This window comes from Tachysurus fulvidraco, chromosome 17 (genome assembly GCF_022655615.1).
Source record: "Tachysurus fulvidraco isolate hzauxx_2018 chromosome 17, HZAU_PFXX_2.0, whole genome shotgun sequence".
Taxonomy (NCBI): Eukaryota; Metazoa; Chordata; class Actinopteri; order Siluriformes; family Bagridae; genus Tachysurus; species Tachysurus fulvidraco.
The window spans coordinates 24115475-24137469 of record NC_062534.1 but is presented as its reverse complement, the minus strand read 5'-3'; the positions used below and the strand labels follow the sequence as shown (position 1 = coordinate 24137469).

The 21995-nt window shown below is 41.4% G+C and overlaps 1 protein-coding gene and 1 long non-coding RNA gene across 2 annotated transcripts in view; one reads left to right on the top strand and one right to left on the bottom strand.

Annotated features, from left to right (window-relative positions):
- The window catches only part of LOC125139276, a 13160-nt gene extending 5524 nt beyond the window's left edge, over positions 1 to 7636 (top strand). The window contains exons 2-3 of the long non-coding RNA XR_007138374.1: positions 5755 to 5947; positions 7001 to 7636. This is a non-coding gene — a long non-coding RNA (uncharacterized LOC125139276). The remainder of the gene's footprint in view (positions 1 to 5754; positions 5948 to 7000) is intronic.
- The window catches only part of smpd3 (sphingomyelin phosphodiesterase 3), a 51730-nt gene extending 41029 nt beyond the window's left edge, over positions 1 to 10701 (bottom strand). The window contains exon 1 of the mRNA XM_027160222.2: positions 10548 to 10701. The gene's annotated coding sequence lies outside the window, so the exon portion shown is untranslated. The remainder of the gene's footprint in view (positions 1 to 10547) is intronic.
- Between the last annotated feature and the right edge of the window lie 11294 nt (positions 10702 to 21995).

Sequence of the window (21995 nt, the reverse complement as noted above, 5' to 3'; positions counted from 1 at the left end):
GATAGATAGAATGAAAAGTAGACAAACGGACGGACGGACAGATGGATTTATTTAGCTGTATGGATGGAGCTGGTAGATGGATAGATGAATTCATGACTAAATGGCCAGACTGACAGATGTATAGTTGGATGGATGGAACATACTGCCAGGTGAACAGATGGACTGATAGATGGATGGATGAACAAACTGACAGAAGAATATTTGGATGGGTGAATTAATGGACAGACAGATAGTTGGATAGTCGGAGGATGGATGGACGGATGAATGGATGGTTGTAACGAACAGCCAGATGAAAAAGTACACGGATGGACGGTTTGAGGAATAAATGGATGGATAGAAAGACCGATAGTCTTAAGAATAGATGCACGGATGAACAAATGGACCCACAGCTAGTCGAACAGGTGGATGGATTGATAGATGGACGGAATGGACAGCGAGATAAACAGATCCATTGATGGAGAAATGGATGGATGGACAGTTAGATGAAAGCATGAATGAATGTATAGAACAGATGGGGGATCCAGGAACATATTTGGTCAGTGAACAGGTAACCTACACAGATTTTAACATTTTTAACACACACACACACACACACACACACACACACACACACACACACACACACACACACACACACACAGATTAACAGAACAAAACCCACAAATCCTCTATTTCTTTTTCTCCGTGTACCAGCTGAGTACACATAATCTCTCTGTGTTCATCCAGGCTGCTTACACTGCACTGCCAACACCAGCCATCACACACACACACACACACACACACACACACACACACACACACACACACACACACATAAAAATTATTCAGCGTGAATGTGTGTTTGAGTGTAGAGGCAGCGTGCGACTGGACTTTTACTGAACTTCACGTTTGGGACGATGTTCATACGGATCTTTAGTATGAAGTTTTGAAGCGTAGTGAATCAGATCAACTCGTGCAGCCAGAGCTTCAGACACCACACACACATCTCCCGGAAATCCAGGACGTTTTTCCAATCTTGCGTGCCATACTGTACGTATCAGATGTTCAGTCGACGGGCCGTGAGGCAGAGACGATGTATCGCTAACCTTATAACATTCCCCCAATAAAATGTTGCAGCAGTGTTGTGGGAACGTTTATAAAACTCCCGTTGTCATTAATTCGGTTCTAACGGACATGAGGTTGCACGAAGTTCGTCACAACACATCGTTCCTATCACATTATAAAAATGAGTGTTGTATTTGCAAAATAATGATCTCTACAGCCTTAGAAACACTTACAATGCAGGTAAAATGCTAATCTCAGGTAAAATGCTAATCTCAGGTAAAATGCTAGTCTCAGGTGAAATGCTAATCTCAGGTGAAATGCTAAGCTCAGGTGAAATGCTAATCTCAGGTGAAATGCTAAGATCAGGTAAAATGCTAATCTCAGGTGAAATGCTAATCTAGGGTGAAATGCTAGTCTCAGGTGAAATGCTAATCTCAGGTGAAGTGCTAATCTCAGGTGAAATGCTAATCTCAGGTGAAATGCTAGTCTCAGGTGAAATGCTAGTCTCAGGTAAAATGCTAATCTCAGGTGAAATGCTAATCTCAGGTGAAATGCTAATCTCAGGTGAAATGCTAATCTCAGGTGAAATGCTAATCTCAGGTGAAATGCTAGCACACATTAGCTGTGTTCGTGTTTTTACTGTATTTGTACTGAACTCGGACGAAAGACGTACGTCAACAGGATCGACTAACACCTGACCTCACAGCATGTGTTTACTACAGTACACACACACACACACACACACACACACACACACACACACACACACACACACACACACACACCGATCAAGATAAAGCACAACTCCCAAAAATAGCTCCCCAAACGTCAGAGCTTAAATCCAGCCTGCTGTTGTGTATGATTATGGCTGACATAATCAGGAGAATTCCCTTTCAGCACACACAGAGAGAGAGAGAGAGAGAGAGAGAGAGAGAGAGAGAGAGAGAGAGAGAGAGAGAGAGAGAGAGAGACTCAGAGAGAGAGACAAAGGGAGTGAGAGAGAGAGAGACTCAGAGAAAGAAAAGAGAGAGAGAGAGAGAGAGAGAGAGAGAGAGAGAGAGAGAGAGAGAGAGAGAGAGAGAGAATTCTGAGGACTACGTCTGCAGGGTTAGTTTTGTTCCCTAGACTAGCTTTTCCCTGCAGTATAAGTTATGCTAGCTTGATTAGCTTCATCTTAACACATTCTCTCTGGATAGTTTAGCTTTTAAATAAGCTTTTAAGATTTTACTTTCCATTTTTAGATTTGCTTTCGCTCAAAATAAAAAAAATAAGGTTCGTTACAAGCCCTGTGGGCGGGGCTCAGCTGCATCAGCCGCGTGATTGGTCAGCACAAGCCGGTTGTAAACTTTATCTGAGATTAGCCCCATTCACTTTACTGTGGTGCAGCAAATGTAAACATTCTGTATGTTTCTTCATTTCTGTGAGTTCTTTGGTTGTCGTTCTGGAGGAACAAAAGCTCTTAATGGGTTTCTCTATCAGAAAGGGTTCCAGGTATCAGTCCAGGAGCTTTTAATTATCCATTAAACCTTTAAAGAAACCATCTAGTACCAAGACAGTTAGCTAACAGTGGAGACTGCAGACTCATCACAGGGCACACACACACTCTCATTCACTCACACACACACTCATTCAAACACACACAATCATTCACTCACACACACTACGGACAATTTTCCAGAGATGCCAATCAACCTACCATGCATGTCTTTGGACCGGGGGAGGAAACCGGAGTACCCGGAGGAAACCCCCGAGGCACGGGGAGAACATGCAAACTCCACACACACAAGGCGGAGGCCGGGAATCGAACCCCCAACCCTGGAGGTGTGAGGCAAACGTGCTAACCGCTAAGCCATCGTGCCCCCAGCTTGAGTTAGAGAGAAAGAGAGAGAGAGGGAGACTCAGAGAGAGAGAAAGAGACTCAGAGAGAGAGAAAGAGACTCAAAGAGAGGGAAAGAGAGAGAGAGAGAGAGAGTGTGTGTGTGTGTGTGTGTGTGTGAGAGAGAGAGAGAGAGAGAGAGAGAGAGAGACTCAGAGAAAGAGAAAGAGTGAAAGAGAGAGTGAGACTCAGAGAAAGAGTGAAAGAGAGAGAGAGACTCAGAGAAAGAATGAAAGAGAGTACCCGGAGGAAACCCCCGAGGCACGGGGAGAACATGCAAACTCCACACACACAAGGCGGAGGCGGGAATCGAACCCCCGACCCTGGAGTTGTGAGGCTAACGTGCTAACCACTAAGCCATCGTGCCCCCCCAGCTTGAGTTCATATTTCTTATATTTTATTAGCAACAATATAATAAGCTTTAAAAAGCTGATCCCTTTCGTCTCGCTCCGTACGGCGGCGTTTCCACACCTACACTTAACCGCTATGAAATAATGACTGTTACACTGCAGCTTGTGCACCAGATATCAAAAACTGCCATTTGGGATCGAGTCTCTGATTCTGACTCTTTTCTCCTCAGTCAGTTTAGTCACGGCTGAAGTGTGAAGCGTTCGGACTCGGCTACCGAGAGAGCAATATCACACCCGACAGACGAGAGGAACGAAACAACACTCCCTGTTCTCCTCGGGGTTTTATTCACTATTATAAACAGCTGATAGTAAATCACTCTTCCGTCATCAGGAATAATAAAATATCTCGTTGATTCACTTTGATTCAATTCGCTTTGATTCGATTCGGGTTTATTTACACAATTATTTTACACAACTGGGTTTATTTACACGTGTTTTTATCATCACAAAGCAGATTCAGGGTGAGATGTAGAACAATAATTAACCAGCCATGATGAAAAACTGGTCTTAAAAAAAAAAACACACAGTGGGATTAATACAGATTAATGGCTGGGATTAATAGAGATTATTTTATCACAGTGAGATGACATGACAAAGAGAAAACCTGCTGGGAAATTACGACGAAGTAACACAATATTTACTGTACAGACCAAAAGTTTGGACACCCCTTCTCATTCAAAGAGTTTTCTTTATTTTCATGACTATGAAAATTGTAGATTCACTTCAATGATGAAGGCATCAAAACTACGAATGAACACGTGTGGAATTATATACGTACGTAACAAAAAAGTGTGAAACGACTGAAAATATGTCGTATTCTAGGTTCTTCAAAGTCGCCACCTTTTGCTCTGATTACTGCTTTGCACACTCTTGGCATTCTCTTGATGAGCTTCAAGAGGTCGTCACCTGAAATGGTCTTCCAACAGTCTTGAAGGAGTTCCCAGAGATGCTTAGCACTTGTTGACCCTTTTGCCTTCACTCTGAGGTCCAGCTCACCCCAAACCGTCTCGATCGGGTTCAGGTCCGGTGACTGTGGAGGCCGGGTCATCTGGTGCAGCACCACATCACTCTCCTTCATGGTCAAATAGCCCTTACACAGCCTGGAGGTGTGTTTGGGGTCGTTGTCCTGTTGAAAAGGTGGTGTGTCCAAACTTTTGGAAGGTGTGTCCAAACTTTTGGTCTGTACTGTATAAACATCGGTGTGGCTTTGTCGTGTTAAAGTGCAGCAAACACAAATAAAATTAAATTCATTCATTCACTCAGTTTCTACTGCTTATTCGAACGGGGAGCCTGTGCCTATCTCAGGCGTCATCGGGCATCGAGGCAGGATACACCCTGGACGGAGTGCCAACCCATCACAGGGCACACACACACACACTCTCATTCACTCACACACTACGGACAATTTTCCAGAGATGCCAATCAACCTACCATGCATGTCTTTGGACCGGGGGAGGAAACCGGAGTACCCGGAGGAAACCCCCGAGGCACGGGGAGAACATGCAAACTCCACACACACAAGGCGAAGGCGGGAATCGAACCCCCGACCCTGAAGGTGTGAGACGAACGTGCTAACCACTAAGCCACCGTGCGCCGCTAAAATTAAATTAATTCCAGAAAAAAACTAGATAATATTTTTCTAATAAAAATGATTAATAAAATTGAACTAAAAAATACTTTCTACAATTTTAAAAATAAAAAGTGTGTAAACTCTTTGCTTTCAATACTAAGTTTGTAAATGTTATGTATGTTTTAAAAAAAAAACAAAAAAACATTACGTACAGTGACATCATAATAATGTCGATATCACAGCGTCGTGTCCCTCAGCCCGAGCTTTAAATATAGAAAAGGTTAAATTCTGCAAATTCCATCGCTGGAAGGACTGAGAGATAAATCTGACATTTCTCATCTCAGAGAAATGATGTGCAGTACGCTGGGGTTACACTGCATGACATTTACACACACACACACACACACACACACACACACACACACACACACACACACACACACACACACACACACACACACACACAGAAGTGTATTAATCTTGTAAAGCTTTTTTTTTGTATGATAAATTTAAACCTGAAACTTAGTCTCATGCTGTAAACGATTCGAATTGTGTTTCTTTCCAGTGAATCATTTTACTAATGGGTTGACTCATTAATCTTCCAAACGATTCATGATTCACTGCACCAGTATTGTTGTCCATAAACACGGCGGTATTTTCCCAGTAATTGTTCGGCAGTGATTCATCCCAGTTTCTGCACCAACGTACATATAAAAACTTTTATATAAAATATTTGAAATACTGCAAGTGTTGAAAACTGATGTTTGGATGAAGATTTTGTGTGTGTGTTTTTTTTTTATCTTGATATCTGATCTCTTGTTTTCTGATCACGTCACACTGCCTCGTGCACACAGCCGTGAGTCAACAGACGAATCCGAAGAATCGCAATTCATGCTCAAAAAACAGCCGTGATGGTAAAAAGCAGACTCCGGTGAGGCGTTTTGATTTTACTACCAAGATATCTACAAAGAACTAACCAACGACCCCGAGAGTAAAAACCGAATCATCCGATCGAGGATTCGACTCATTTGCAAACGACACTTAAAGGTGAGGTCTCCGTTGTTTGAAAGCCGATGTCCACATTTGAAATCACCAAAACAAACACGCCCCTAACCCAAACGGGTCCCACCCCTGTATCGATAGCTCCGCCCACACATACATACGTAACCCGGGCGACTAACAGAAAGAAACGTGTCTTTATCATAGCTGAAGGGAAGAACAATACGATTGTAGATAAACAAACAAGCAAAAATGACACACAAGCATAATCATGTAAAGGACAAAGGCATATATTAGTTCTGTGTAACAAAGCAAAACCAACGTTACTCACCTATCGAGAAGGAAAAAAGCGCCTCGGCGTCTTAAGTAAAGTCGGCCACATATTCACAGGTCGGAGTTTCCCCGAGTCGATAACTCCTGAGCTAAACGCTGTTACTACACAAAACGCGGTTGTAGCTGCCTCTCTACATTACTACGATAGAAAAGAGGTGTTATTTGTGTAGTAACAGCGTTTAGCTCAGGAGTTATTGACTCGGGAAACTCCAACCTGTGAATATGTGGCCAACTTCCTGCTCCTTCAGTTCTCTCCAGCGCTGGAAAGCTGATCCTATATTAACACGTCCTACTTCTTGTCCTTATCGTAAGTCTTTCTTCTCTTTCTTTCTTTGTTTTTATCCTCCATGTCGATGTTAAAACCGCTTTCTGCTAATGTCACACATGCGCGCCGAACACTCTCTCCACCCATATCGACAAGCCCCGCCCCTTTCTGCTCATTGGCTGCACGTTTGTTTTGATTTTTGTTTTAATCTTTGTTTATTATTCGGCCCGACTCGGTTTTCTGAAGCATTTCTCAAAAATCAGAGACCTCGCCTTTAATTACTTAGAACCTTCTGAACGCATCATAATTATAAACGTATGTAAATCTAGTATTATATTACAGCTCTGTCTTCTCCATGCACAGGTGATTTCTTGATCACTTCTACACACACTTCTGTTCACGATCTGTTTACGCATCTTGTTTTTAGCCTTCTGCTCTCAGCCAACATTTTTTTTTTCCGTTAGCAAGTTAATAATATTAATGATATTTTTTCTCTGATTCAGACTCCATCCTGACGAACAGCTGCAAAAAGGCCCTTAAGAGGCTTCTCCGGTGGTTTATTCGGGGTCCGCACTCGCTCGGGAAGTAAAGAGACAACATCGTGACATCGTTAAGTTCCTCGTTACACAAGTAGCACATGGAGTGTCAGGGAAATGATGTGAGAAACAGAAGAGGTGAGGAGGACATCAGCGGAGTGATAATACAGAGCCGATGCGGTCGTGTTGGCCATGCATGTTTGTCATGCGGTGAGAAGTGAAAAGCTGCTGGTTGGGTTTTTTTACATTATTTTGCAGTATCTGGCTTTTTTTGAGCCCGGAGTTTTGTAGAATTATTGAAAGTGTGAACTTTGTGTTCGAACCACGGACTGATCCGGAGCAAAGACACTGACACAAAGTTCTGACACTGGAGATTCCTTCCATAAATGTTACGTAAAGACAAATCCACTCCTACAGCATATCTGTTTATTCTTATTGACCAATCAGATACAAGCTTTCAGCACCGTCTGTGATCACACAGCATCTTTTCATCACATGAACACCTTCACTATGCGTGTGTGTTAATGATAATGAACACGCCCCTTATACATGTCCATGATAGATAGATAGATAGATAGATAGATAGATAGATAGATAGATAGATAGATAGATAGATAGACAGACAGACAGACAGACAGACAGACAGACAGACAGACAGACAGACAGACAGACAGACAGATAGATAGATAGATAGATAGATAGATAGATAGATAGATAGATAGATAGATAGATAGCCAGTACACTGTAGACTGTAGGGGAAAAAAAAGGAGGGAAAAAACCCGTCTGAAAAGACAAGAGGAAGAGACACACAATGTCCTCTTCTGTGCAATGGCGGATAGCAGGATGATAAATCATTACAGTATACAAGAGCAGAAGAATAAACATATCCTGGGATGAGACAGTGACACAGTGCATTATGGTTATACAGCGTTAAATCTCACATCGCTTCCTCTCAGTGGGATTATTAGGCTAAACAGTAGGGGTTGGTCTAGAGATTTACGGTACACTATTACCGCGCGGGCCCATGTGTGTGTGTGTGTGTGTGAGTGAGAGTGAGAGAAAGAATGAGAGAGAGAGAGAGAGAGAGAGTGAGAATGAGATCGATATTGAGTCATATTAAGCACTGACTAGAGTTTTTAGGTCATCCCTAGCAGTGTGCATGGGTTAACCTATTTTGCATCACATATATGCCATGTGTGTGTGTGTGTGTGTGTGTGTGTGTGTGTGTGTGTGTGTGTGTGTGTGTGTGTGTACGAGTGAGTGTAAAAAAGGAAAGAGGATTGCTGACGCAGGCAGAACCACACCTCATCTGTTTAGTTTAAATGAACGCACATCATTCTGAATATAAGGAGACACGGGGTTTGGGTGCAGTAATGAATAAGCATCACGGTAAAACATCTGGAAAACACGGCAAGGCACAATACACACATCTGGAAAAGCACAAAGCAGGTCTGTTATTAAATTAAAGATCTCAGTAGCCGAGGGACAGATGATAAAACTAATATAATATAATATAATATAATATAATATAATATAATATACGTGGCAGGATATTATGCTGTTGTAGGAAAATAATCAATGTCACAAATGGTTTGTTTATATCTCTTACATCACAATGATTTAGTTTTTATCCATTTCTTGTCATCCGTGAATCAAGTCACTTCCTGTTCTCACTTACGGCACACGTTTACTTCCATAAACGTTATGTAAACACAAATCCACTCTTATAGCATGTTTTACCTGTTTATTCTTAGACTTATCGTTAGAGTCTCTGTGAATGTGTCGTTACTATAGCAATGATAGCTTAATCATTCATTCATTCATCTTCTACCGCTTATCCGAACTTCTCGAGTCAAGGGGATCCTGTGCCTATCTCAGGCGTCGTCGGGCATCGAGGCAGGATACACCCTGGACGGAGTGCCAACCCATCACAGGGCACACACACACTCTCATTCACTCACTCAGTCACACACTACGGACAATTTTCCAGAGATGCCAATCAACCTACCATGCATGTCTTTGGACCGGGGGAGGAAACCGGAGTACCCGGAGGAAACCCCCGAGGCATGGGGAGAACATGCAAACTCCACACACACACAAGGCGGAGGTGGGAATCGAACCCCCAACCCTGGAGGTGTGAGGCGAACGTGCTAACCACTAAGCCACCGTGCCCCCCAGTTTGAACTAACCTTAACAAAAACGACGCTGGGTTTTTTCAAACTATACACAATACTTACACGGTCCAAAAAAAATGTGGAACACTTTTAGAACGTTCACGTGTTCTTCATATTCGGAAGCGTTCTGAACGATTTTAAGGATCCGATCGAAAGAACCTTTTTCGGCTTTCGTCCCTTCATTCCTTCATAATTTGTTGAGTAATTTCTTGTTAAAAAAAACAGTAATAAAAAATGATCAAATATAGCAGAATAATGTAAATACATGCAAAAGCAAAGTCTAGCCTGTCGAAGTGGTTCTTTGTGGTCACTAGAAAACCTTTTTAATATAAAGAGTTCTTTGGAGCGAAGTAAAGGAATTTAAGCTTCCGTACAGAAAATCAAGCTTTTTTTTACACTATTTGTTAATTTAGTGCATGACGACAGCCTTTAGGTCTTATCTGTGTAATGAAGTGATGCATGAGAGATAAATAAAAAAAACTGATGCTAAAACCTACTGTAAACTGGTCTATTACTTATTGCACAGTCCCAAAAGCTGGCATACACACACACACACACACACACATACACACACACACACACACACACACACACACACACACACACACACACACACACACACACACACACACCTGCTCCCGGCTTTGTCTTACAGGCATGCAAATCAACATTCAAATGATTTCCTTCACATGTAGCCAAAACACTGACAGGCTGGTAGAGATAAAGCTGTAGCACACACACACACACACACACACACACACACACACACACACACACACACACACACACACACACACACACACACGCGCGCGCGCTCACACACACATGTGCTCTGTCCTGGTCTCTGGGGTGGAACATCTCCTGTAGCTTTAATGTGAACCTTTTTGATGGTGATGTGATTTAATAATGATTAAAAGGTGAGTAACTGAAGCTTATGGACCACTGGGGTCAGACCCTATACACACCTTTCCAGGTAAATGATACAAACCAAAGGTACAAAAGACAAAAGGGAAGGTGCGGTTTAGTCCCCTGTTTAGAGATCATGAGCTCGTTTATGCAAATTTATTGGCAGATAGTCTATCAGGGAAATTATACAAAGGATCCGAGATGTTGTGTGGTTTATATCTTATGTATAGGGCACAATATGAGACCTTGTGTGTGTGTGTGTGTGTGTGTGTGTGTGTGTGTGTGTGTGTGTGTGTGTGTGTGTGTGTGTGTGTGTGTGTGTGTGCCACAGTGGCAACGTGGAAGAAATCCAGACTAAATCCATCCACACCACCCATCATCTCCCCTCCCCAACTTTCCCCTCTTTCCCCTGTTTTCGGAATAATCATACTCACACTTCATGCTTCCCGAAGGTCTAATCTGAATTTCCTGCTCGGTATCAGATCCCAGTATCCGATATTTGTTCCCTCTTTCTTTCTGTCCACGCTGCTCCAGCGACTGCAGAACGGATGCGTGGCGCTTCTCTCCAGCACCAGCGCGCTTTGAACAGCGCCGTTGACGTCATTCTCTACGACCCTCAAACCACGCCTACTCCATATGGAAGACAAATAGGGTCAGAAGATTTAAAATCAACATTTTTAATCAACCATAGATAGATAGATAGATAGATAGATAGATAGATAGATAGATAGATAGATAGATAGATAGATAGATAGATAGATAGATAGATAGATAGATAGATAGATAGATAGATAGATAGGGAGGAAGGGAGAAAGAAAGAGTGAGATAGATAGATAGATAGATAGATAGATAGATAGATAGATAGATAGATAGATAGATAGATAGATAGATAGATAGATAGATAGATAGATAGATAGGAAGGGAGAGAGAGACAGAGTGCGATAGATAGATAGATAGATAGATAGATAGATAGATAGATAGATAGATAGATAGATAGATAGATAGATAGATAGATAGATAGGGAGGAAGGGAGGAAGGGAGAAAGAAAGAGTGAGATAGATAGATAGATAGATAGATAGATAGATAGATAGATAGATAGATAGATAGATAGATAGATAGATAGATAGATAGATAGATAGATAGATAGATAGATAGATAGATAGATAGATAGATAGATAGATAGATAGATAGGCAGATAGACAGATAGACAGATAGACAGATAGATAGATAGATAGATAGATAGATAGATAGATAGATAGATAGATAGATAGATAGGGAGGAAGGGAGAAAGAAAGAGTGAGATAGATAGATAGATAGATAGATAGATAGATAGATAGATAGATAGATAGATAGATAGATAGATAGATAGATAGATAGATAGATAGATAGATAGATAGATAGATAGATAGATAGATAGCAAAATTTAATTATCTACGATATTACATCTATTTGAACCTATGTGGACTTAAATATTTTATCTAACCAATCAGGACCTCCACCTGATTCCAACCTTTTAATTAGCCTTCATTCAATTATCCAGGAAGGTATGTTATTATTATTATTATTATTATTATTATTATTATTATTATTATTATTATTATTATTATTATTATTATTATTATTATTATTATTGTGGTTATTAACTTATTTTCTTTAATAACAAATAATGTTTTGTTGTTTTTGCTTAATTCTGCTTTATTGTGCATCTAGAGCCAATCATGGGAATACAGGGAACGGGACGAGAAACTTCACCTTGGATGGGACATCAGTCAAAAGCAATGATTTTGTGAGATGGGAATAAACCAGAGAACCTGGAGTAAACCTCTCTGAGCATTGGGAGAACATGAGCCGAAACTGCACGCTGACAGTAACTTAATCTCTGAACCATTCACAATAACAACAACAACAACAACAACAACAACAACAACAACAACAACAACAACAACAAATCATCAAATATAAAAGAAATGAATAAGCCTTTTTTTATCTTTAAACTATTAGCAGTTTTGTACATGACACCTTTTTTTAATACCGATTATTTTTGCTAAGTAATTTTTTAGGAATGCAGTGAAAATGATTTAATACCCCAGACAAAAAAATATTTGAAATAAAAATATGTATTACATTTATTTTACGTTGCTGAATAATGTCTCTGTTACAAGATCAAAGTAGATGCATAATAATAATAATAATAATAATAATAATAATAATAATAATAATAATAATACGATGTAATGCGGTTAACAAACTAGTTAAACCGTAAACCGCATTACATCGTATTATTATGCATTATTATGTTTAGATCATCAGGACTTTTCATTACGTGATGATTGCGACTTTGCATTTAAGATGTTTGAGTGCAAACTGACTGTTCATTTCAGTTCCCTGGAGGGTGTTAAACAATTCTAGTTAATAGTTAAGTAGAATTGTTTAACACCCTCCAGGGAAGTGAAATAAACAGTCAGTTTGCACTCAAACATCTTAAATGCAAAGTAATAATCATCACGTAATGAAAAGTCCTGATGATCTAAACACTATCCATGTGCTATGCAGCAAATTTAATACAGATTTTGTGGCATTGATATTAAGGTCTGGTCTACATGGATACATGAGGGGGGGGGGTAGAATGGGGTTTGGTGTGTCTAAATGACAGTTTGGTGGGAAATTGCTAGGTGTATATCCTTATTTTTAGATGAAGCGCTAATGCTTAGTCAGTGTGGCTATCGTGGTTTCTGTAAAATGTCCATGAATTGTTTTGAGAATGGACTAAAAGTTGTTTCACACTGAGGAAAGCCAAACTGATTCTAAAAGGTTTCAAAACGTTCACCACACAGTGAATACCCCAAACCCTACAGCAAATGCTATTAGCTATCAGTTTGCCCGAAGTTCAGTTTCTGTAGTGCTTGAGTTTTTCTTTCTAAAGACGATAGACATTTGTCTAGCAAATGAATTTTAGAAAAGTCATCACAATTGGAGCATTAAAGTTTTTTTGCTTAATGGAAATATAAGCTACTTCCCAGTTGATAGTGAATGATATCAAATGTAGGTAATGCTATGCTGCTAGCTTTAGCTCAGGGGTCGGCAACCCGTTGGCTCCGGAGCCGCAAGTGGCTCTTGTACATTTGGAAAATAAATATTTAATTTACATTTATTTTATTTTCGTTGGTTATTTTTTTTAAAAAAAAAAAGTAATTGTAAATTCTAAGATTATGATGCTCTCGTAACATTAAAATAAACTGTGTTTAATTTTTTTGTCGCTCAAAATACGCGTCGTAACTGCCGACTTGCGAAATCCGACACACAGAAGCAGACGCAGTTTTGGTTTGCTGCAGCCGGCGAGAAAAAATTTTGATGTCGTGAATACGAAGAGGACTCGATTAGACCTTGAACATTTTATTTGAAAATAACCTTCAACCCAGCATCGTTTTTGTTCAGGTTAGTTCAAACTGGGGGGCACGGTGGCTTAGTGGTTAGCACATTCGCCTCACACCTCCAGGGTTGGGGGTTCGATTCCCGCCTCCGTCTTGTGTGTGTGGAGTTTGCATGTTCTCCCCGTGCCTCGGGGGTTTCCTCCGGGTACTCCGGTTTCCTCCCCCGGTCCAAAGACATGCATGGTATATTATATATATTAAATTTGCCCGTAGTGTGTGAGTGAATGAGAGTGTGCCCTGCGATGGGTTGGCACTCCGTCCAGGGTGTATCCTGCCTCGATGCCCGATGACGCCTGAGATAGGCACAGGCTCCCCGTGACCCAAGGTAGCTCGGATAAGCGGTAGAAAATGAGTGAGAGAGAGTAGTTCAAAATATTTTTGTTTGCCTGTAGAAATAAAATTTCATTTACTCTGTAGAAGTTCGTTGATTTCATAAATGCAACACACTACAGTTTTTCTACATATATATATATATATATATATATATATATATATATATATATATATATATATATATATATATATATATATATATATATATATATAGACATATATAGACATATACAGACATATATATATATATATATATATATATATATATATATATATATATATATATATATATATATATATATATATGTCTGTATACACTTGCCCCTCGGCTGCTGAGCGAATGATGCGTGCAGTCTTTTAGTTGAATAATTTCATCTTCCCGGGACTTGAAATTGTGCTTTGTCTTTTTGAATTTTCAGTGTGAATGCATTACTCAACCGGGCCGGCGGAAGCAGAGGGCAGTGGTTGGTTTAGCTCAATCCAATTTTGGTGATATTTGGGTGGCTCGATACTTGTTTAGCAGAAAACATGATCCCACCATAGCCATGGTTAAAAACATGAATTGTAATCATTTCTAACAGTATTTTAGTATTGTCAGGGTCTGAGGAGTACGACTTAGTCACGAACACGTGAAGATGTGCAAATTTGGTTCTCTTTGGCTTTCCATAATGAGGTAACCGATGGGGCACAAACTCATTTGTTCAAAACTCACCCAAGTGTTTACAACCTTAGGTTTTGGGGCACTACTACTGTATCTTTCTCTAAGACCTGAATAAAATATAAAACTCATAATAAAATGAATGTACTCCTAATCTGTTGACATAATAGACAGAATCATTGCATTCTTGTTGTTGATGTAGAGCATAAAGGCCACAATCAGAGCTGCTGAACACCTTTAGACCAAACAGAGTCCATAAATCCACAACACTGGGGATCTCTAGGTGACTATGTAGCTAGTTAGCTTCTTTTTTTCAGTCTTTTTAGGGTCGTATGTACTGTAGCTGAAATTAAGTCGTTTAGTTTGCACCGTGACGTTCCTGCCACGTGTGAAGAGCAACCAGGGGCAGTTTTACCACCCAGACTCTCAGGGGTAACTTTGATGATCTCTTACACACAATCATTAAACTCGATTACATTTTTAGATTCAGAATATTGGATTATTCAGTACTTCTTCCTCCTGTGTGAGTTTATTACCTCCTAAAAATCTAACAGTTGCATCATGTAATAGAATTTCAACATATCCTTAATTATGATAATTTAGCACTTAGCTCATGGTGAACATTAACCAGAGTAAAAGATGTGTATTTACTGACTATAAATGAATTATATTTTTATTTATTTATTTTTTTTACAACCGAGGTTTTCATCTTCACCAGACGATGTACGGTACAGTAATGTAAAGCAAGTTGTCAATATTGTCATTTGGTACAAATTATTCCAATGAACAATTCTATATATTAATATTAATATTTTATGATTTAAAATATTATATTTTATATTTAATGTATTTTTGATTGGGCCGTGAAAATGCCGCATTTATTTGCCTTTGTGTTTTTTTATTTATTTATTTGTTTATTTTTTGCAGGCATGCGTTCGTACCTGCTAATGAGACCAAATTAAAGAGTTTTAAAAAGGGTTTTGAAACTCAGTTAATGGACCATTAATGAATTATTAAAAGCTGTGATCCGGAGTCCATTAAGCACAAGAGTTCTTATGTCATCAGTGAACTGAAGACGATATAAATTCTTACTCTGATATTCCATATTATTCAAGAATACTATATACTGTGAAGTGGCCGTTCATGAGCCGTTACTACGGAAACATTAACACAATACGAGGCTGAGATTTGGGGACACGGTGGCTTAGTGGTTAACATGTTTGCCTCACACCTCCAGGGTTTGGGGTTTGATTCCCACCTCCACCTTGTGTGTGTGGAGTTTGCATGTTCTCCCCGTGCCTCGGGGGTTTCCTCCGGGTTCTCCGGTTTCCTCCCCGGTCCAAAGACATGCATGGTAGGTTCATTGGCATCTCTGGAAAATTGTCCATAGTGTGTGTGTGTGAGTGAATTAGAGTGTGTGTGTGCCCTGTGATGGGTTGGCACTCCGTCCAGGGTGTATCCTGCCTCGATGCCCGATGACACCTGAGACAGGAACAGGCTCCCGTGACCCGAGAAGTTCGGATAAGTGGTAGAAGATGAATGAGGCTGAGATTCCGGCCTGACATTCGGCCTTGCTACGATATTAAAAAAAAATTCAAGTGTGTTTATATTATACCTAAAATGTACTGCTGTAATTTGCGAATGAAGAAGAAAAGTAAACATTAGTAGCTAAAAGGCTAAATATCGGTTAGCTAAGCAGCGTGTCGTTCTGCTGTGGAAAATATTCAAAGTAAAACTGAGTTACTTTCCCCAAAAATCCAGCAAAACAGAGACAGTTTAATCTCTTCCTTAAATCCCAGAAGCTCACAGTGTATTCTCTGTAATACTGTAATATGGCCAGTGTATTAGACACAAAGGATAGCAGTGTTTCCATGAGCATCCCGTTTGGGACAGACTCTCAGATCTCCTGATGTCGACTCAGTTATGATTGACACCAAGCTAAATTATTTACAGTTAATAAAAACGCTCTTCATGGACATTGTTACTGATGACTGAAGGTAACTGGCAGGAAAAATCCAATCTGCTAAAATGGAGTGCGTGCACAGCCGCCGATCGTTTCCCACAGTCTTAAGTTTCAGAAGTAATCGATATATTTGTCTGTATGACTAACTGGAGAGCGCTCGGAGTCCAGCTTGCAGAATGTCTTCTGGGATTTACAGTACTAGTGTTTGCCACTGCTGGAAGAATGATTGCTGAGGTGGGAGCTCAGATGGGAAAAACACAACAACAGATGCCTTACCGCACTGCACAAACATATCTAGGCGTTTTCTGTGTGTGTGTGTGTGTGTGTGTGTGTGTGTGTGTGTGTGTGTGTGTGTGTGTGTGTGTGTGTTCTTTTATCCCCATGTTCCTGTGTGGAGAAATCGGCCTGCTGCTATTTTAGTTTAAGGTTGTATGTAATCTGGAAATCTGACTTGTGATTATAGACATTAAGAAGAAAAGAAGTAAATTAGAAGTGATGATATATGTTTGAAGTGTGTGTGTGTGTGTGTGTGTGTGTGTGTGTGTGTGTGTGTGTGTGTGTGTGTGTGTGTGTGTGTGTGTGTGTGTGTGTTGCTGCAGTCAAACCTCATCTGTCAAAGACCAGTTTGAACATAAATTGCTACCATGTTTGAGTTTACACTAAAAAAAAATGAAGAAAAAAAAACAGATCAAACAAAAAACTTTATTACATCTAGCTTTTTATTTTCAGTTCAGAAAAATTAAAGCCGAAAGTTAATCCATCCGTCCATCCATCCATCCATCCATCCATCAGATGTTCTAAATACCTCAACATCCATTAATCAGCCTGTCTGTTCTTAGGACTTCACTATACATCTAGTCATAAATCCAACTGTCCAACTGTCCAACTGTCATGATTCAGCTCGGACTTTTGCCACGTGCAGTTTTGTTTATGTTTCTCGTCACGTGTCTGCCCCGCCTTCGTCTGCTCCTTCCTGTCACCACACCTGCTCCTCATTGTGTCATGATTGTCTTGTGTATTTAATTGTGCCGCGTTGCCTTGTGCAGGGCAGAATCTACTGTTGTCCTGTCTTGTCTCTGTCACGATGTGACATGATGAGACAAAGGCAAGTGTGGATCCAAATGCAGTTTTACTTATTTAATAAACAAAACAGAAACAGGCAGGCAAAACAGGCCATAACACTGAACAGGACAGGGAACAGGAACAGGAACAGCCAAGAGAACAAACAGTGTGTATATAGGGAACAAGAACCAATCACAAGACAGAGGCAATCACAGACTAAGACAAGACACCTGGGGAAGAGATGGAATGCAATTAGTGTCCATGGTAAGGAATGAGTGGGCGGAGCAAACAATTAACATCAAGGAAAGACGCAGACAGAAACAAGGGGAAACACAGACAGACTCGTTACAGCTACCCCCCCCCCCCCCCCCCCCCCAGGAGCGGCTTCCAGACGCTCCCAAGTCCCCAAAAACCAGTCCAGGAGGGTGGAGCGAAGGCGCAAACAGGGTGGGAGGGCGGGTCAGGTTCGTGTAGTGGCGGCGCCAGCTGAGCAGGAGGCCAGGGCAGTGCCGGAGGCGGAGCCGGAGACCAGAGCAGGACCGGAGACCAGGGTGGTGCCGGAGGCGGAGCCAGAGACCAGAGCAGGACCAGAGACCAGCATGGCGCCCGAGGCGGAGCCAGAGACCAGAGCAGGACCGGAGACCAGGGTGGTGCTGGAGGTGGAGCCAGAGACCAGAGCAGGACCGGAGACCAGGGTGGTGCTGGAGGCAGAGCCAGAGACCAGAGCAGGACCGGAGACAAGGGTGATGCTGGAGGCGGAGCCAGAGATCAGAGCAGGACCAGAGACCAGGGTGGTGCTGGAGGCGGACCCAGACGCAGGATGGCAAAACAAAACAGGGTTTAATAACAAAGGGAACACGAAACATGACACAGACTGAAGACAAGACAGGACAACAGTAGATTCCGACCTGCACAAGGCAACGCGGCACAATTAAATACACAAGACAATCATGACACAATGAGGAGCAGGTGTGGTGACAGGAAGGAGCAGACGAAGGTGGGGCAGACACGTGACTAGAAACATAAACAAAACTGCACGTGGCCAAAGTTCGAGCTGAATCATGACACCAACTTACCAGCTTTCTGTTCTAAAGACTCCCTCATCCATCCGTCCACCCATCCCTCCATCCAACCATATATCTATCCATTCATCTATCCACCAGGCTGTCTGTACATAGGAAATCACCATTCACCCATTTGTTGATCTACAAGGATTTCTGTTCTAAAGATTTCACTCATCCATCCATCCATCCATCCATCCATCCATCCATCCATCCATCCATCCATCCATCCATCCATCCATCCATCCTGCCATCTGCCGATTCATTCACCCATCTGTTTGTATCTTAAACCTAATTCGTTCTAATGTTTCATATCTTCAAAGTACTACCAGTAACGTCCCGTGTCTCCGAGAGGGTTATGTTGTATTTCTTATTTATGTTTGATCACATGATTGTTTGTTTGTTTGTTTGTGTGTGTTTTTTCTCAGTGTGTGGATCAGGACTGAGTTTACACCCTGATTTATTGGTGGCACTTACAGTACGTTCAGCTTCCACTTGATCGCTGATAGTTTTCAAGCATGCAGGAGTGTTTTTTCAAAAGGCCACTTTTAGCTAGAGATCGAGCAGCGATACTTTCATTCAAGCAGAAAATAGAATGTAATAGTGGTGTGTATCTCTGTATCTCTGTATCTCTGTATCTTCATGTGAGCAACGATGGATGAAAGACGATTTCAAAGCCGTGCCAGAGAAGCACGATGAAGTTGAGAAACATTCATTTGTTTATGTGTTTTTTTTTACAGAAGCTCAGCAAATACTTTTAAAAAAAGTTTCTAGGCTTTCGGGCTCGAACTCCTATCTGTCCGTCTCTTCTTTGCTATGAATCAGATTCGCCAGAGAAGTAACGGCAGAGAGACGGTGAGACGCTGAGCCTCAAGCCCAAACCGTCTGACTTGGACATTCGGTCGTCTAAAGTCTTCAGGGGCTGTGATTCAGACTCAGACTGAGGCTGTGAGCTCAGAGTTCAGGTTATAATCATATTATTACTGTACATCACTTCTCATGTCCCATTACAAGCTGGTTGGTTGGTGATCTTTCACCTGCTCGGGGTCAACGCAGCGATCATTTTGGTGCAGGTTTCACTCCGGATGCCCTTCCTGACACAACCGTCCCAGCTTCGGCGACTGGGTTAGCTCTCTGCCTGGGATTCAAACCCCGGCCACGGCGATGAGAGCACAGGATCCTGCCACAGGAACAGCAGGAGGCATTAATGTCCCATTCCAATTCTGTTGTTTTGACCCAGTTGTCTTATTATTTTTCTTATTAAATGGTGACAGGCTGCTCTGACTCTCTGCCAGTTCAGTTCCGCCGCTCCTGTATCCTCTCTACTGACAATAGAAAAAAAAATGATTGTCGAGATAGAAACCCTGCTATCATAGTAAAGAATAAAACATTTTGCATCACTGAGAGGAAAAAAGTGAGACGGGAACGAACCCGATGGCTGAAACTTGCTCCGCGTTCACACGCAAATGCGTAAGCCAGCGATATTGACACTTGTAGCAGAGAAGCTTTTTTTCTCCATCTGAGATAATGAACAAAAGCAGCAGCTCTATGAGGAAATGATGGAAGGTTTGTGAACACAGTAAGCCAAGACTACCGAGCAGACGAACGAAGGAATAAACAGGCAGAACCGTACGGGAGCCGTAGTCATGCCCGGATACGGCGCTGAATACAAAGCAGTGTGAATGCAATTGAGAAAGCCAGACACTTCTTAAAGGTGGCACTGAGAAGAAAAGCATTTCAGGTCTGAAGGAAGCCACAGACGTGCTCTATGCTGTTGTGTACAAAATTATAAACTGCTGCATGTGTTTACTGATAGACCGAAACATGACTTGACAGATTAGTACACTTTTTATGGAAGTTTGAGTCTGATTGTTTATATAAGAAATAATAATGCATCAGTGGATGGATGGATGGATGGATGGATGGATGGATGGATGGAGGGTGGATGGATTGATGTATGAGGAAGTCTTTAGAACAGAAAGCTTGTAAGTTGGATAGTTGGATGGATTTATGACTAGATATAGTCATATAGTGAAGTCCCAAGAACAGACAGGCTGATGGATGGATGGTGAGGTATTTAGAACATCGGATGGATGGATGGATGGATGGATGGATGGATGGATGGATGGATGGATGGATGGATGGATGGAAAATGCCTTTATTTTTCCACATATACATTACAGAACAGTGAATTTTTTTCTTCACAGCACCACTGGAGTGGGTTGAGGGCCTTGCTCAAGGGCCCAACAGGGCAGCTTTGCAGTGCTGGAGCTTGAACCATGACCTTCTGATCAACAACCCAGAGCTTTAACCACTTGAGACTAGATGGATGGATGGATGGATGGATGGATGGATAGATGGATGGATGGATGGATGGATGGATAGATGGATGGATGGATGGATGGATGGATGGATGGATGGATGGATAGATGGATGGATGGATGGATGGATGGATGGAAGGATTGATGGATTGGTGGATTGATGGATGAGGAAGTCTTTAGAACAGAAAGCTTGTAAGTTGGATGTTAGTCGGATGGATTTATGACTAGATATAGTCATATAGTGAAGTCCCAAGAAAAGAATGGCTGATGGATGGATGGTGAGGTACTTAGAACAACGGATGGATGGATGGATGGATGGATGGATGGATGGATGGAAAATGCCTTTATTTTTCCACATATACATTACAGAACAGTGAATTTCTTTCTTCACAGCACCCTTGGAGTGGGTTGAGGGCCTCGCTCAAGGGCCCAACAGGGCAGCTTTGCAGTGCTGGAGCTTGAACCTTCTGATCAACAACCCAGAGCTTTAACCACTTGAGGTACCTCTAGAGACTAGAGGTAACTAGTGAAAGTGTGCTTTTAACTGCTTGCACTTATTCTTCTACATTTATTCTTATATTTATTAAACCCCGGCTTGTATATTCCGTCTGCCGCTGGTTTCCTGCCCGCAGACCAGCAGGAATACGCTAGGGTTTGATTAGATATCAGTGGAGGTGAATGAGTGGAGAGACTCTGTGTGAAAACATAAGGAGATTAGGGAGCTTTATGAGCCCAGCGCTGTCATTCACATAACCCTTCACTCAGAGGCTCACATGACCTCATTGGATTACTCCCAACTTCCTGGAACTCTGTAATATTATCAAATAGTATGAGGATCGTATAGTGTTCTGTCATCTACAGTAAGTTACACTAAAGCCTTGATAATTCACCCAAACGAGTCATCGTTACAGATGATGATTTTTCAGGATGGGATGAAACTGGGTACTTTTAATACGTTGTTAATATATTACAGGGTAATGTGAATGATGTACTGTAAGAGTCAAATATTTGGCAGCATGTTGTTATAGGACATTGATGGTGGGTGGATGGAGG